Here is a 15,620-nt window from a genome sequence, read left to right as displayed (position 1 = left end):
CTTCTAGGCAATTCCATGGGGCCCTGCAGGCTCACACACTCACAGCTACACGGGAGGTGAATAAAGGCCGGAGAGGAAGCCAGACAGGATTTGCTTCTTTTGCTTGCACCACAATGCAGTGCTGAAAGAGGAGGAATCTACATAAAAACGCCTTCCTGGCAACGCCCAAATGCCCTGCTGCCATGCAGATAAACACTGGCAGCGGCAGCAAGTGCATGCCCACAGCCACCCCTTGTTCCTTCACACCTTGTATCAGCTGTAATCCAGTCCAGTCCAGTGCTGCCTGCTGAGCAGCACTGACCAACACTGCCTGGGCCCAGGCTTTTATCTCTGAGGCCCCATTATGATGTCAGAAAGCTGGCTCTGGAATCCTGAGGGCTCCACTATGACACGTGCAAAGTTCCGTCTGAACTTTATATAAGACGGTGAGGCTCAGTCAGTCACTCAGTGTTGCCTGAGAGGGCAACACTGCAACAGCCGGCCGCCAGGCTGTCTTTTTTTTGCACAGCTAGTTGCCTCCAGGAGGCCACAAGAGGGAGACAAGGGACTGCAAAATGGAAAATAGGCATCCACCAACTTTACAGACAACTTCTCCTTGCTCCTACAACCTCCATCCTTGCACAGTTTGTTATTCTTCTAGGTAACATAGTAACAAATCCAAATTGCTGCTCTCTTTGTAGGCAAGCAAGGCTTTGTTGCAACTGCAATTCTTACTTCTTCTTGAAATGTAGGGACGACAGTACATTCCATCACATCCATCTAGTGTACACAGGTAGGTCCATTGTGGCGGGCAGGCGAGCGGGCGGGCTGCTTTATTGGCTGTTTGCTGTTCCCCTACTCCACTCCACTATTTGACTGTTGTGCTGCAATCAATCAATCAATCAATCAATCAATCAATCAATCAATCAGTGGCTGGCTCAGGTGCAGCTCTTTAACTTACCTAAAAGGGAGGGCGGAGAGAAGACAAGGAAGGTGAATGAGGTGTTCCAATGTGAAATGCCGGAAACACAGAAACACAGACGACACACAACAAGAGGTGGCAATCTATTCATTAATTGCATTTAATCAATGAGCTCATTATCACTCATGCATTGTCCAACAGGTGTTGAAATAATGGGATTAAAAGGGGAGATCCCTTCAGAAAGACAGAAACAATAGCAAAGACAAAAAACACTTTTGGAATCTGCTTTTAGTCAACACATAAGGAAAGGGTGCACCGGTCCTGGAAATACTGCAATACCAGGTCAATGCGTGGAGTGGACAGAGCAAGCTCTATTTCCATCTCCCTGTTCTAAAAATCCATTTAATATATGGTCCCCAGATAGGGGACGTATCAGATATTAAACTGATAAGAACAGATACTACACTTGATCTTAGCCAAAAGGCCGAGAAGCGATAACCCGAACGGGCCGCGCGTTGCCCGAGCCTGCCCGATACTGCTGTTCAGCCCTTGCAGCGATTCAGCCTACTTCTAGGCAATTCCATGGGGCCCTGCAGGCTCACACACTCACAGCTACACGGGAGGTGAATAAAGGCCGGAGAGGAAGCCAGACAGGATTTGCTTCTTTTGCTTGCACCACAATGCAGTGCTGAAAGAGGAGGAATCTACATAAAAACGCCTTCCTGGCAACGCCCAAATGCCCTGCTGCCATGCAGATAAACACTGGCAGCGGCAGCAAGTGCATGCCCACAGCCACCCCTTGTTCCTTCACACCTTGTATCAGCTGTAATCCAGTCCAGTCCAGTGCTGCCTGCTGAGCAGCACTGACCAACACTGCCTGGGCCCAGGCTTTTATCTCTGAGGCCCCATTATGATGTCAGAAAGCTGGCTCTGGAATCCTGAGGGCTCCACTATGACACGTGCAAAGTTCCGTCTGAACTTTATATAAGACGGTGAGGCTCAGTCAGTCACTCAGTGTTGCCTGAGAGGGCAACACTGCAACAGCCGGCCGCCAGGCTGTCTTTTTTTTGCACAGCTAGTTGCCTCCAGGAGGCCACAAGAGGGAGACAAGGGACTGCAAAATGGAAAATAGGCATCCACCAACTTTACAGACAACTTCTCCTTGCTCCTACAACCTCCATCCTTGCACAGTTTGTTATTCTTCTAGGTAACATAGTAACAAATCCAAATTGCTGCTCTCTTTGTAGGCAAGCAAGGCTTTGTTGCAACTGCAATTCTTACTTCTTCTTGAAATGTAGGGACGACAGTACATTCCATCACATCCATCTAGTGTACACAGGTAGGTCCATTGTGGCGGGCAGGCGAGCGGGCGGGCTGCTTTATTGGCTGTTTGTTGTTCCCCTACTCCACTCCACTATTTGACTGTTGTGCTGCATCAATCAATCAATCAATCAATCAATCAATCAATCAATCAATCAATCAGTGGCTGGCTCAGGTGCAGCTCTTTAACTTACCTAAAAGGGAGGGCGGAGAGAAGACAAGGAAGGTGAATGAGGTGTTCCAATGTGAAATGCCGGAAACACAGAAACACAGACGACACACAACAAGAGGTGGCAATCTATTCATTAATTGCATTTAATCAATGAGCTCATTATCACTCATGCATTGTCCAACAGGTGTTGAAATAATGGGATTAAAAGGGGAGATCCCTTCAGAAAGACAGAAACAATAGCAAAGACAAAAAACACTTTTGGAATCTGCTTTTAGTCAACACATAAGGAAAGGGTGCACCGGTCCTGGAAATACTGCAATACCAGGTCAATGCGTGGAGTGGACAGAGCAAGCTCTATTTCCATCTCCCTGTTCTAAAAATCCATTTAATATATGGTCCCCAGATAGGGGACGTATCAGATATTAAACTGATAAGAACAGATACTACACTTGATCTTAGCCAAAAGGCCGAGAAGCGATAACCCGAACGGGCCGCGCGTTGCCCGAGCCTGCCCGATACTGCTGTTCAGCCCTTGCAGCGATTCAGCCTACTTCTAGGCAATTCCATGGGGCCCTGCAGGCTCACACACTCACAGCTACACGGGAGGTGAATAAAGGCCGGAGAGGAAGCCAGACAGGATTTGCTTCTTTTGCTTGCACCACAATGCAGTGCTGAAAGAGGAGGAATCTACATAAAAACGCCTTCCTGGCAACGCCCAAATGCCCTGCTGCCATGCAGATAAACACTGGCAGCGGCAGCAAGTGCATGCCCACAGCCACCCCTTGTTCCTTCACACCTTGTATCAGCTGTAATCCAGTCCAGTCCAGTGCTGCCTGCTGAGCAGCACTGACCAACACTGCCTGGGCCCAGGCTTTTATCTCTGAGGCCCCATTATGATGTCAGAAAGCTGGCTCTGGAATCCTGAGGGCTCCACTATGACACGTGCAAAGTTCCGTCTGAACTTTATATAAGACGGTGAGGCTCAGTCAGTCACTCAGTGTTGCCTGAGAGGGCAACACTGCAACAGCCGGCCGCCAGGCTGTCTTTTTTTTGCACAGCTAGTTGCCTCCAGGAGGCCACAAGAGGGAGACAAGGGACTGCAAAATGGAAAATAGGCATCCACCAACTTTACAGACAACTTCTCCTTGCTCCTACAACCTCCATCCTTGCACAGTTTGTTATTCTTCTAGGTAACATAGTAACAAATCCAAATTGCTGCTCTCTTTGTAGGCAAGCAAGGCTTTGTTGCAACTGCAATTCTTACTTCTTCTTGAAATGTAGGGACGACAGTACATTCCATCACATCCATCTAGTGTACACAGGTAGGTCCATTGTGGCGGGCAGGCGAGCGGGCGGGCTGCTTTATTGGCTGTTTGCTGTTCCCCTACTCCACTCCACTATTTGACTGTTGTGCTGCATCAATCAATCAATCAATCAATCAATCAATCAATCAATCAATCAATCAATCAATCAATCAATCAGTGGCTGGCTCAGGTGCAGCTCTTTAACTTACCTAAAAGGGAGGGCGGAGAGAAGACAAGGAAGGTGAATGAGGTGTTCCAATGTGAAATGCCGGAAACACAGAAACACAGACGACACACAACAAGAGGTGGCAATCTATTCATTAATTGCATTTAATCAATGAGCTCATTATCACTCATGCATTGTCCAACAGGTGTTGAAATAATGGGATTAAAAGGGGAGATCCCTTCAGAAAGACAGAAACAATAGCAAAGACAAAAAACACTTTTGGAATCTGCTTTTAGTCAACACATAAGGAAAGGGTGCACCGGTCCTGGAAATACTGCAATACCAGGTCAATGCGTGGAGTGGACAGAGCAAGCTCTATTTCCATCTCCCTGTTCTAAAAATCCATTTAATATATGGTCCCCAGATAGGGGACGTATCAGATATTAAACTGATAAGAACAGATACTACACTTGATCTTAGCCAAAAGGCCGAGAAGCGATAACCCGAACGGGCCGCGCGTTGCCCGAGCCTGCCCGATACTGCTGTTCAGCCCTTGCAGCGATTCAGCCTACTTCTAGGCAATTCCATGGGGCCCTGCAGGCTCACACACTCACAGCTACACGGGAGGTGAATAAAGGCCGGAGAGGAAGCCAGACAGGATTTGCTTCTTTTGCTTGCACCACAATGCAGTGCTGAAAGAGGAGGAATCTACATAAAAACGCCTTCCTGGCAACGCCCAAATGCCCTGCTGCCATGCAGATAAACACTGGCAGCGGCAGCAAGTGCATGCCCACAGCCACCCCTTGTTCCTTCACACCTTGTATCAGCTGTAATCCAGTCCAGTCCAGTGCTGCCTGCTGAGCAGCACTGACCAACACTGCCTGGGCCCAGGCTTTTATCTCTGAGGCCCCATTATGATGTCAGAAAGCTGGCTCTGGAATCCTGAGGGCTCCACTATGACACGTGCAAAGTTCCGTCTGAACTTTATATAAGACGGTGAGGCTCAGTCAGTCACTCAGTGTTGCCTGAGAGGGCAACACTGCAACAGCCGGCCGCCAGGCTGTCTTTTTTTTGCACAGCTAGTTGCCTCCAGGAGGCCACAAGAGGGAGACAAGGGACTGCAAAATGGAAAATAGGCATCCACCAACTTTACAGACAACTTCTCCTTGCTCCTACAACCTCCATCCTTGCACAGTTTGTTATTCTTCTAGGTAACATAGTAACAAATCCAAATTGCTGCTCTCTTTGTAGGCAAGCAAGGCTTTGTTGCAACTGCAATTCTTACTTCTTCTTGAAATGTAGGGACGACAGTACATTCCATCACATCCATCTAGTGTACACAGGTAGGTCCATTGTGGCGGGCAGGCGAGCGGGCGGGCTGCTTTATTGGCTGTTTGCTGTTCCCCTACTCCACTCCACTATTTGACTGTTGTGCTGCATCAATCAATCAATCAATCAATCAATCAATCAATCAATCAATCAATCAATCAATCAGTGGCTGGCTCAGGTGCAGCTCTTTAACTTACCTAAAAGGGAGGGCGGAGAGAAGACAAGGAAGGTGAATGAGGTGTTCCAATGTGAAATGCCGGAAACACAGAAACACAGACGACACACAACAAGAGGTGGCAATCTATTCATTAATTGCATTTAATCAATGAGCTCATTATCACTCATGCATTGTCCAACAGGTGTTGAAATAATGGGATTAAAAGGGGAGATCCCTTCAGAAAGACAGAAACAATAGCAAAGACAAAAAACACTTTTGGAATCTGCTTTTAGTCAACACATAAGGAAAGGGTGCACCGGTCCTGGAAATACTGCAATACCAGGTCAATGCGTGGAGTGGACAGAGCAAGCTCTATTTCCATCTCCCTGTTCTAAAAATCCATTTAATATATGGTCCCCAGATAGGGGACGTATCAGATATTAAACTGATAAGAACAGATACTACACTTGATCTTAGCCAAAAGGCCGAGAAGCGATAACCCGAACGGGCCGCGCGTTGCCCGAGCCTGCCCGATACTGCTGTTCAGCCCTTGCAGCGATTCAGCCTACTTCTAGGCAATTCCATGGGGCCCTGCAGGCTCACACACTCACAGCTACACGGGAGGTGAATAAAGGCCGGAGAGGAAGCCAGACAGGATTTGCTTCTTTTGCTTGCACCACAATGCAGTGCTGAAAGAGGAGGAATCTACATAAAAACGCCTTCCTGGCAACGCCCAAATGCCCTGCTGCCATGCAGATAAACACTGGCAGCGGCAGCAAGTGCATGCCCACAGCCACCCCTTGTTCCTTCACACCTTGTATCAGCTGTAATCCAGTCCAGTCCAGTGCTGCCTGCTGAGCAGCACTGACCAACACTGCCTGGGCCCAGGCTTTTATCTCTGAGGCCCCATTATGATGTCAGAAAGCTGGCTCTGGAATCCTGAGGGCTCCACTATGACACGTGCAAAGTTCCGTCTGAACTTTATATAAGACGGTGAGGCTCAGTCAGTCACTCAGTGTTGCCTGAGAGGGCAACACTGCAACAGCCGGCCGCCAGGCTGTCTTTTTTTTGCACAGCTAGTTGCCTCCAGGAGGCCACAAGAGGGAGACAAGGGACTGCAAAATGGAAAATAGGCATCCACCAACTTTACAGACAACTTCTCCTTGCTCCTACAACCTCCATCCTTGCACAGTTTGTTATTCTTCTAGGTAACATAGTAACAAATCCAAATTGCTGCTCTCTTTGTAGGCAAGCAAGGCTTTGTTGCAACTGCAATTCTTACTTCTTCTTGAAATGTAGGGACGACAGTACATTCCATCACATCCATCTAGTGTACACAGGTAGGTCCATTGTGGCGGGCAGGCGAGCGGGCGGGCTGCTTTATTGGCTGTTTGCTGTTCCCCTACTCCACTCCACTATTTGACTGTTGTGCTGCATCAATCAATCAATCAATCAATCAATCAATCAATCAATCAATCAATCAATCAGTGGCTGGCTCAGGTGCAGCTCTTTAACTTACCTAAAAGGGAGGGCGGAGAGAAGACAAGGAAGGTGAATGAGGTGTTCCAATGTGAAATGCCGGAAACACAGAAACACAGACGACACACAACAAGAGGTGGCAATCTATTCATTAATTGCATTTAATCAATGAGCTCATTATCACTCATGCATTGTCCAACAGGTGTTGAAATAATGGGATTAAAAGGGGAGATCCCTTCAGAAAGACAGAAACAATAGCAAAGACAAAAAACACTTTTGGAATCTGCTTTTAGTCAACACATAAGGAAAGGGTGCACCGGTCCTGGAAATACTGCAATACCAGGTCAATGCGTGGAGTGGACAGAGCAAGCTCTATTTCCATCTCCCTGTTCTAAAAATCCATTTAATATATGGTCCCCAGATAGGGGACGTATCAGATATTAAACTGATAAGAACAGATACTACACTTGATCTTAGCCAAAAGGCCGAGAAGCGATAACCCGAACGGGCCGCGCGTTGCCCGAGCCTGCCCGATACTGCTGTTCAGCCCTTGCAGCGATTCAGCCTACTTCTAGGCAATTCCATGGGGCCCTGCAGGCTCACACACTCACAGCTACACGGGAGGTGAATAAAGGCCGGAGAGGAAGCCAGACAGGATTTGCTTCTTTTGCTTGCACCACAATGCAGTGCTGAAAGAGGAGGAATCTACATAAAAACGCCTTCCTGGCAACGCCCAAATGCCCTGCTGCCATGCAGATAAACACTGGCAGCGGCAGCAAGTGCATGCCCACAGCCACCCCTTGTTCCTTCACACCTTGTATCAGCTGTAATCCAGTCCAGTCCAGTGCTGCCTGCTGAGCAGCACTGACCAACACTGCCTGGGCCCAGGCTTTTATCTCTGAGGCCCCATTATGATGTCAGAAAGCTGGCTCTGGAATCCTGAGGGCTCCACTATGACACGTGCAAAGTTCCGTCTGAACTTTATATAAGACGGTGAGGCTCAGTCAGTCACTCAGTGTTGCCTGAGAGGGCAACACTGCAACAGCCGGCCGCCAGGCTGTCTTTTTTTTGCACAGCTAGTTGCCTCCAGGAGGCCACAAGAGGGAGACAAGGGACTGCAAAATGGAAAATAGGCATCCACCAACTTTACAGACAACTTCTCCTTGCTCCTACAACCTCCATCCTTGCACAGTTTGTTATTCTTCTAGGTAACATAGTAACAAATCCAAATTGCTGCTCTCTTTGTAGGCAAGCAAGGCTTTGTTGCAACTGCAATTCTTACTTCTTCTTGAAATGTAGGGACGACAGTACATTCCATCACATCCATCTAGTGTACACAGGTAGGTCCATTGTGGCGGGCAGGCGAGCGGGCGGGCTGCTTTATTGGCTGTTTGCTGTTCCCCTACTCCACTCCACTATTTGACTGTTGTGCTGCATCAATCAATCAATCAATCAATCAATCAATCAATCAATCAATCAATCAATCAATCAGTGGCTGGCTCAGGTGCAGCTCTTTAACTTACCTAAAAGGGAGGGCGGAGAGAAGACAAGGAAGGTGAATGAGGTGTTCCAATGTGAAATGCCGGAAACACAGAAACACAGACGACACACAACAAGAGGTGGCAATCTATTCATTAATTGCATTTAATCAATGAGCTCATTATCACTCATGCATTGTCCAACAGGTGTTGAAATAATGGGATTAAAAGGGGAGATCCCTTCAGAAAGACAGAAACAATAGCAAAGACAAAAAACACTTTTGGAATCTGCTTTTAGTCAACACATAAGGAAAGGGTGCACCGGTCCTGGAAATACTGCAATACCAGGTCAATGCGTGGAGTGGACAGAGCAAGCTCTATTTCCATCTCCCTGTTCTAAAAATCCATTTAATATATGGTCCCCAGATAGGGGACGTATCAGATATTAAACTGATAAGAACAGATACTACACTTGATCTTAGCCAAAAGGCCGAGAAGCGATAACCCGAACGGGCCGCGCGTTGCCCGAGCCTGCCCGATACTGCTGTTCAGCCCTTGCAGCGATTCAGCCTACTTCTAGGCAATTCCATGGGGCCCTGCAGGCTCACACACTCACAGCTACACGGGAGGTGAATAAAGGCCGGAGAGGAAGCCAGACAGGATTTGCTTCTTTTGCTTGCACCACAATGCAGTGCTGAAAGAGGAGGAATCTACATAAAAACGCCTTCCTGGCAACGCCCAAATGCCCTGCTGCCATGCAGATAAACACTGGCAGCGGCAGCAAGTGCATGCCCACAGCCACCCCTTGTTCCTTCACACCTTGTATCAGCTGTAATCCAGTCCAGTCCAGTGCTGCCTGCTGAGCAGCACTGACCAACACTGCCTGGGCCCAGGCTTTTATCTCTGAGGCCCCATTATGATGTCAGAAAGCTGGCTCTGGAATCCTGAGGGCTCCACTATGACACGTGCAAAGTTCCGTCTGAACTTTATATAAGACGGTGAGGCTCAGTCAGTCACTCAGTGTTGCCTGAGAGGGCAACACTGCAACAGCCGGCCGCCAGGCTGTCTTTTTTTTGCACAGCTAGTTGCCTCCAGGAGGCCACAAGAGGGAGACAAGGGACTGCAAAATGGAAAATAGGCATCCACCAACTTTACAGACAACTTCTCCTTGCTCCTACAACCTCCATCCTTGCACAGTTTGTTATTCTTCTAGGTAACATAGTAACAAATCCAAATTGCTGCTCTCTTTGTAGGCAAGCAAGGCTTTGTTGCAACTGCAATTCTTACTTCTTCTTGAAATGTAGGGACGACAGTACATTCCATCACATCCATCTAGTGTACACAGGTAGGTCCATTGTGGCGGGCAGGCGAGCGGGCGGGCTGCTTTATTGGCTGTTTGCTGTTCCCCTACTCCACTCCACTATTTGACTGTTGTGCTGCATCAATCAATCAATCAATCAATCAATCAATCAATCAATCAATCAATCAGTGGCTGGCTCAGGTGCAGCTCTTTAACTTACCTAAAAGGGAGGGCGGAGAGAAGACAAGGAAGGTGAATGAGGTGTTCCAATGTGAAATGCCGGAAACACAGAAACACAGACGACACACAACAAGAGGTGGCAATCTATTCATTAATTGCATTTAATCAATGAGCTCATTATCACTCATGCATTGTCCAACAGGTGTTGAAATAATGGGATTAAAAGGGGAGATCCCTTCAGAAAGACAGAAACAATAGCAAAGGACAGAAACAATAGCAAAGACAAAAAACACTTTTGGAATCTGCTTTTAGTCAACACATAAGGAAAGGGTGCACCGGTCCTGGAAATACTGCAATACCAGGTCAATGCGTGGAGTGGACAGAGCAAGCTCTATTTCCATCTCCCTGTTCTAAAAATCCATTTAATATATGGTCCCCAGATAGGGGACGTATCAGATATTAAACTGATAAGAACAGATACTACACTTGATCTTAGCCAAAAGGCCGAGAAGCGATAACCCGAACGGGCCGCGCGTTGCCCGAGCCTGCCCGATACTGCTGTTCAGCCCTTGCAGCGATTCAGCCTACTTCTAGGCAATTCCATGGGGCCCTGCAGGCTCACACACTCACAGCTACACGGGAGGTGAATAAAGGCCGGAGAGGAAGCCAGACAGGATTTGCTTCTTTTGCTTGCACCACAATGCAGTGCTGAAAGAGGAGGAATCTACATAAAAACGCCTTCCTGGCAACGCCCAAATGCCCTGCTGCCATGCAGATAAACACTGGCAGCGGCAGCAAGTGCATGCCCACAGCCACCCCTTGTTCCTTCACACCTTGTATCAGCTGTAATCCAGTCCAGTCCAGTGCTGCCTGCTGAGCAGCACTGACCAACACTGCCTGGGCCCAGGCTTTTATCTCTGAGGCCCCATTATGATGTCAGAAAGCTGGCTCTGGAATCCTGAGGGCTCCACTATGACACGTGCAAAGTTCCGTCTGAACTTTATATAAGACGGTGAGGCTCAGTCAGTCACTCAGTGTTGCCTGAGAGGGCAACACTGCAACAGCCGGCCGCCAGGCTGTCTTTTTTTTGCACAGCTAGTTGCCTCCAGGAGGCCACAAGAGGGAGACAAGGGACTGCAAAATGGAAAATAGGCATCCACCAACTTTACAGACAACTTCTCCTTGCTCCTACAACCTCCATCCTTGCACAGTTTGTTATTCTTCTAGGTAACATAGTAACAAATCCAAATTGCTGCTCTCTTTGTAGGCAAGCAAGGCTTTGTTGCAACTGCAATTCTTACTTCTTCTTGAAATGTAGGGACGACAGTACATTCCATCACATCCATCTAGTGTACACAGGTAGGTCCATTGTGGCGGGCAGGCGAGCGGGCGGGCTGCTTTATTGGCTGTTTGCTGTTCCCCTACTCCACTCCACTATTTGACTGTTGTGCTGCATCAATCAATCAATCAATCAATCAATCAATCAATCAATCAATCAATCAATCAATCAATCAATCAGTGGCTGGCTCAGGTGCAGCTCTTTAACTTACCTAAAAGGGAGGGCGGAGAGAAGACAAGGAAGGTGAATGAGGTGTTCCAATGTGAAATGCCGGAAACACAGAAACACAGACGACACACAACAAGAGGTGGCAATCTATTCATTAATTGCATTTAATCAATGAGCTCATTATCACTCATGCATTGTCCAACAGGTGTTGAAATAATGGGATTAAAAGGGGAGATCCCTTCAGAAAGACAGAAACAATAGCAAAGACAAAAAACACTTTTGGAATCTGCTTTTAGTCAACACATAAGGAAAGGGTGCACCGGTCCTGGAAATACTGCAATACCAGGTCAATGTGTGGAGTGGACAGAGCAAGCTCTATTTCCATCTCCCTGTTCTAAAAATCCATTTAATATATGGTCCCCAGATAGGGGACGTATCAGATATTAAACTGATAAGAACAGATACTACACTTGATCTTAGCCAAAAGGCCGAGAAGCGATAACCCGAACGGGCCGCGCGTTGCCCGAGCCTGCCCGATACTGCTGTTCAGCCCTTGCAGCGATTCAGCCTACTTCTAGGCAATTCCATGGGGCCCTGCAGGCTCACACACTCACAGCTACACGGGAGGTGAATAAAGGCCGGAGAGGAAGCCAGACAGGATTTGCTTCTTTTGCTTGCACCACAATGCAGTGCTGAAAGAGGAGGAATCTACATAAAAACGCCTTCCTGGCAACGCCCAAATGCCCTGCTGCCATGCAGATAAACACTGGCAGCGGCAGCAAGTGCATGCCCACAGCCACCCCTTGTTCCTTCACACCTTGTATCAGCTGTAATCCAGTCCAGTCCAGTGCTGCCTGCTGAGCAGCACTGACCAACACTGCCTGGGCCCAGGCTTTTATCTCTGAGGCCCCATTATGATGTCAGAAAGCTGGCTCTGGAATCCTGAGGGCTCCACTATGACACGTGCAAAGTTCCGTCTGAACTTTATATAAGACGGTGAGGCTCAGTCAGTCACTCAGTGTTGCCTGAGAGGGCAACACTGCAACAGCCGGCTGCCAGGCTGTCTTTTTTTTGCACAGCTAGTTGCCTCCAGGAGGCCACAAGAGGGAGACAAGGGACTGCAAAATGGAAAATAGGCATCCACCAACTTTACAGACAACTTCTCCTTGCTCCTACAACCTCCATCCTTGCACAGTTTGTTATTCTTCTAGGTAACATAGTAACAAATCCAAATTGCTGCTCTCTTTGTAGGCAAGCAAGGCTTTGTTGCAACTGCAATTCTTACTTCTTCTTGAAATGTAGGGACGACAGTACATTCCATCACATCCATCTAGTGTACACAGGTAGGTCCATTGTGGCGGGCAGGCGAGCGGGCGGGCTGCTTTATTGGCTGTTTGCTGTTCCCCTACTCCACTCCACTATTTGACTGTTGTGCTGCATCAATCAATCAATCAATCAATCAATTAATCAATCAATCAATCAATCAATCAATCAATCAATCAGTGGCTGGCTCAGGTGCAGCTCTTTAACTTACCTAAAAGGGAGGGCGGAGAGAAGACAAGGAAGGTGAATGAGGTGTTCCAATGTGAAATGCCGGAAACACAGAAACACAGACGACACACAACAAGAGGTGGCAATCTATTCATTAATTGCATTTAATCAATGAGCTCATTATCACTCATGCATTGTCCAACAGGTGTTGAAATAATGGGATTAAAAGGGGAGATCCCTTCAGAAAGACAGAAACAATAGCAAAGACAAAAAACACTTTTGGAATCTGCTTTTAGTCAACACATAAGGAAAGGGTGCACCGGTCCTGGAAATACTGCAATACCAGGTCAATGCGTGGAGTGGACAGAGCAAGCTCTATTTCCATCTCCCTGTTCTAAAAATCCATTTAATATATGGTCCCCAGATAGGGGACGTATCAGATATTAAACTGATAAGAACAGATACTACACTTGATCTTAGCCAAAAGGCCGAGAAGCGATAACCCGAACGGGCCGCGCGTTGCCCGAGCCTGCCCGATACTGCTGTTCAGCCCTTGCAGCGATTCAGCCTACTTCTAGGCAATTCCATGGGGCCCTGCAGGCTCACACACTCACAGCTACACGGGAGGTGAATAAAGGCCGGAGAGGAAGCCAGACAGGATTTGCTTCTTTTGCTTGCACCACAATGCAGTGCTGAAAGAGGAGGAATCTACATAAAAACGCCTTCCTGGCAACGCCCAAATGCCCTGCTGCCATGCAGATAAACACTGGCAGCGGCAGCAAGTGCATGCCCACAGCCACCCCTTGTTCCTTCACACCTTGTATCAGCTGTAATCCAGTCCAGTCCAGTGCTGCCTGCTGAGCAGCACTGACCAACACTGCCTGGGCCCAGGCTTTTATCTCTGAGGCCCCATTATGATGTCAGAAAGCTGGCTCTGGAATCCTGAGGGCTCCACTATGACACGTGCAAAGTTCCGTCTGAACTTTATATAAGACGGTGAGGCTCAGTCAGTCACTCAGTGTTGCCTGAGAGGGCAACACTGCAACAGCCGGCCGCCAGGCTGTCTTTTTTTTGCACAGCTAGTTGCCTCCAGGAGGCCACAAGAGGGAGACAAGGGACTGCAAAATGGAAAATAGGCATCCACCAACTTTACAGACAACTTCTCCTTGCTCCTACAACCTCCATCCTTGCACAGTTTGTTATTCTTCTAGGTAACATAGTAACAAATCCAAATTGCTGCTCTCTTTGTAGGCAAGCAAGGCTTTGTTGCAACTGCAATTCTTACTTCTTCTTGAAATGTAGGGACGACAGTACATTCCATCACATCCATCTAGTGTACACAGGTAGGTCCATTGTGGCGGGCAGGCGAGCGGGCGGGCTGCTTTATTGGCTGTTTGCTGTTCCCCTACTCCACTCCACTATTTGACTGTTGTGCTGCATCAATCAATCAATCAATCAATCAATCAATCAATCAATCAATCAATCAATCAGTGGCTGGCTCAGGTGCAGCTCTTTAACTTACCTAAAAGGGAGGGCGGAGAGAAGACAAGGAAGGTGAATGAGGTGTTCCAATGTGAAATGCCGGAAACACAGAAACACAGACGACACACAACAAGAGGTGGCAATCTATTCATTAATTGCATTTAATCAATGAGCTCATTATCACTCATGCATTGTCCAACAGGTGTTGAAATAATGGGATTAAAAGGGGAGATCCCTTCAGAAAGACAGAAACAATAGCAAAGACAAAAAACACTTTTGGAATCTGCTTTTAGTCAACACATAAGGAAAGGGTGCACCGGTCCTGGAAATACTGCAATACCAGGTCAATGCGTGGAGTGGACAGAGCAAGCTCTATTTCCATCTCCCTGTTCTAAAAATCCATTTAATATATGGTCCCCAGATAGGGGACGTATCAGATATTAAACTGATAAGAACAGATACTACACTTGATCTTAGCCAAAAGGCCGAGAAGCGATAACCCGAACGGGCCGCGCGTTGCCCGAGCCTGCCCGATACTGCTGTTCAGCCCTTGCAGCGATTCAGCCTACTTCTAGGCAATTCCATGGGGCCCTGCAGGCTCACACACTCACAGCTACACGGGAGGTGAATAAAGGCCGGAGAGGAAGCCAGACAGGATTTGCTTCTTTTGCTTGCACCACAATGCAGTGCTGAAAGAGGAGGAATCTACATAAAAACGCCTTCCTGGCAACGCCCAAATGCCCTGCTGCCATGCAGATAAACACTGGCAGCGGCAGCAAGTGCATGCCCACAGCCACCCCTTGTTCCTTCACACCTTGTATCAGCTGTAATCCAGTCCAGTCCAGTGCTGCCTGCTGAGCAGCACTGACCAACACTGCCTGGGCCCAGGCTTTTATCTCTGAGGCCCCATTATGATGTCAGAAAGCTGGCTCTGGAATCCTGAGGCTCCACTATGACACGTGCAAAGTTCCGTCTGAACTTTATATAAGACGGTGAGGCTCAGTCAGTCACTCAGTGTTGCCTGAGAGGGCAACACTGCAACAGCCGGCCGCCAGGCTGTCTTTTTTTTGCACAGCTAGTTGCCTCCAGGAGGCCACAAGAGGGAGACAAGGGACTGCAAAATGGAAAATAGGCATCCACCAACTTTACAGACAACTTCTCCTTGCTCCTACAACCTCCATCCTTGCACAGTTTGTTATTCTTCTAGGTAACATAGTAACAAATCCAAATTGCTGCTCTCTTTGTAGGCAAGCAAGGCTTTGTTGCAACTGCAATTCTTACTTCTTCTTGAAATGTAGGGACGACAGTACATTCCATCACATCCATCTAGTGTACACAGGTAGGTCCATTGTGG

The 15,620-nt window shown here is 47.8% G+C and overlaps 10 non-coding genes across 10 annotated transcripts; all 10 read right to left on the bottom strand.

The window, feature by feature from the left end:
- Nucleotides 1-1,206: 1,206 nt before the first annotated feature.
- Nucleotides 1,207-1,397, bottom strand: LOC142684491 (U2 spliceosomal RNA). The gene has a single exon (XR_012854110.1). It is a non-coding gene; the product is annotated as a U2 spliceosomal RNA (small nuclear RNA).
- A 1,284-nt stretch (nt 1,398-2,681) lies between these two features.
- LOC142684490 (U2 spliceosomal RNA) lies at nt 2,682-2,872 on the bottom strand. The gene has a single exon (XR_012854109.1). It is a non-coding gene; the product is annotated as a U2 spliceosomal RNA (small nuclear RNA).
- A 1,300-nt stretch (nt 2,873-4,172) lies between these two features.
- Nucleotides 4,173-4,363, bottom strand: LOC142684488 (U2 spliceosomal RNA). The gene has a single exon (XR_012854108.1). It is a non-coding gene; the product is annotated as a U2 spliceosomal RNA (small nuclear RNA).
- Nucleotides 4,364-5,655: 1,292 nt separating this feature from the next.
- LOC142684486 (U2 spliceosomal RNA) lies at nt 5,656-5,846 on the bottom strand. Its single transcript, XR_012854106.1, has one exon. It is a non-coding gene; the product is annotated as a U2 spliceosomal RNA (small nuclear RNA).
- A 1,288-nt stretch (nt 5,847-7,134) lies between these two features.
- On the bottom strand, nt 7,135-7,325 carry LOC142684485 (U2 spliceosomal RNA). Its single transcript, XR_012854105.1, has one exon. It is a non-coding gene; the product is annotated as a U2 spliceosomal RNA (small nuclear RNA).
- Nucleotides 7,326-8,617: 1,292 nt separating this feature from the next.
- LOC142684484 (U2 spliceosomal RNA) lies at nt 8,618-8,808 on the bottom strand. Its single transcript, XR_012854104.1, has one exon. It is a non-coding gene; the product is annotated as a U2 spliceosomal RNA (small nuclear RNA).
- Nucleotides 8,809-10,111: 1,303 nt separating this feature from the next.
- Nucleotides 10,112-10,302, bottom strand: LOC142684483 (U2 spliceosomal RNA). The gene has a single exon (XR_012854103.1). It is a non-coding gene; the product is annotated as a U2 spliceosomal RNA (small nuclear RNA).
- A 1,300-nt stretch (nt 10,303-11,602) lies between these two features.
- LOC142684748 (U2 spliceosomal RNA) lies at nt 11,603-11,793 on the bottom strand. The gene has a single exon (XR_012854343.1). It is a non-coding gene; the product is annotated as a U2 spliceosomal RNA (small nuclear RNA).
- Nucleotides 11,794-13,093: 1,300 nt separating this feature from the next.
- On the bottom strand, nt 13,094-13,284 carry LOC142684482 (U2 spliceosomal RNA). Its single transcript, XR_012854102.1, has one exon. It is a non-coding gene; the product is annotated as a U2 spliceosomal RNA (small nuclear RNA).
- A 1,288-nt stretch (nt 13,285-14,572) lies between these two features.
- Nucleotides 14,573-14,763, bottom strand: LOC142684480 (U2 spliceosomal RNA). The gene has a single exon (XR_012854100.1). It is a non-coding gene; the product is annotated as a U2 spliceosomal RNA (small nuclear RNA).
- Between the last annotated feature and the right edge of the window lie 857 nt (nt 14,764-15,620).

The sequence above is a fragment of the Rhinoderma darwinii genome (genome assembly GCF_050947455.1).
Source record: "Rhinoderma darwinii isolate aRhiDar2 chromosome 5 unlocalized genomic scaffold, aRhiDar2.hap1 SUPER_5_unloc_10, whole genome shotgun sequence".
Classification (NCBI taxonomy): Eukaryota; Metazoa; Chordata; class Amphibia; order Anura; family Rhinodermatidae; genus Rhinoderma; species Rhinoderma darwinii.
Note: the sequence above shows the minus strand (reverse complement) of the source record. Positions and strands in the feature narration are given on the sequence as shown.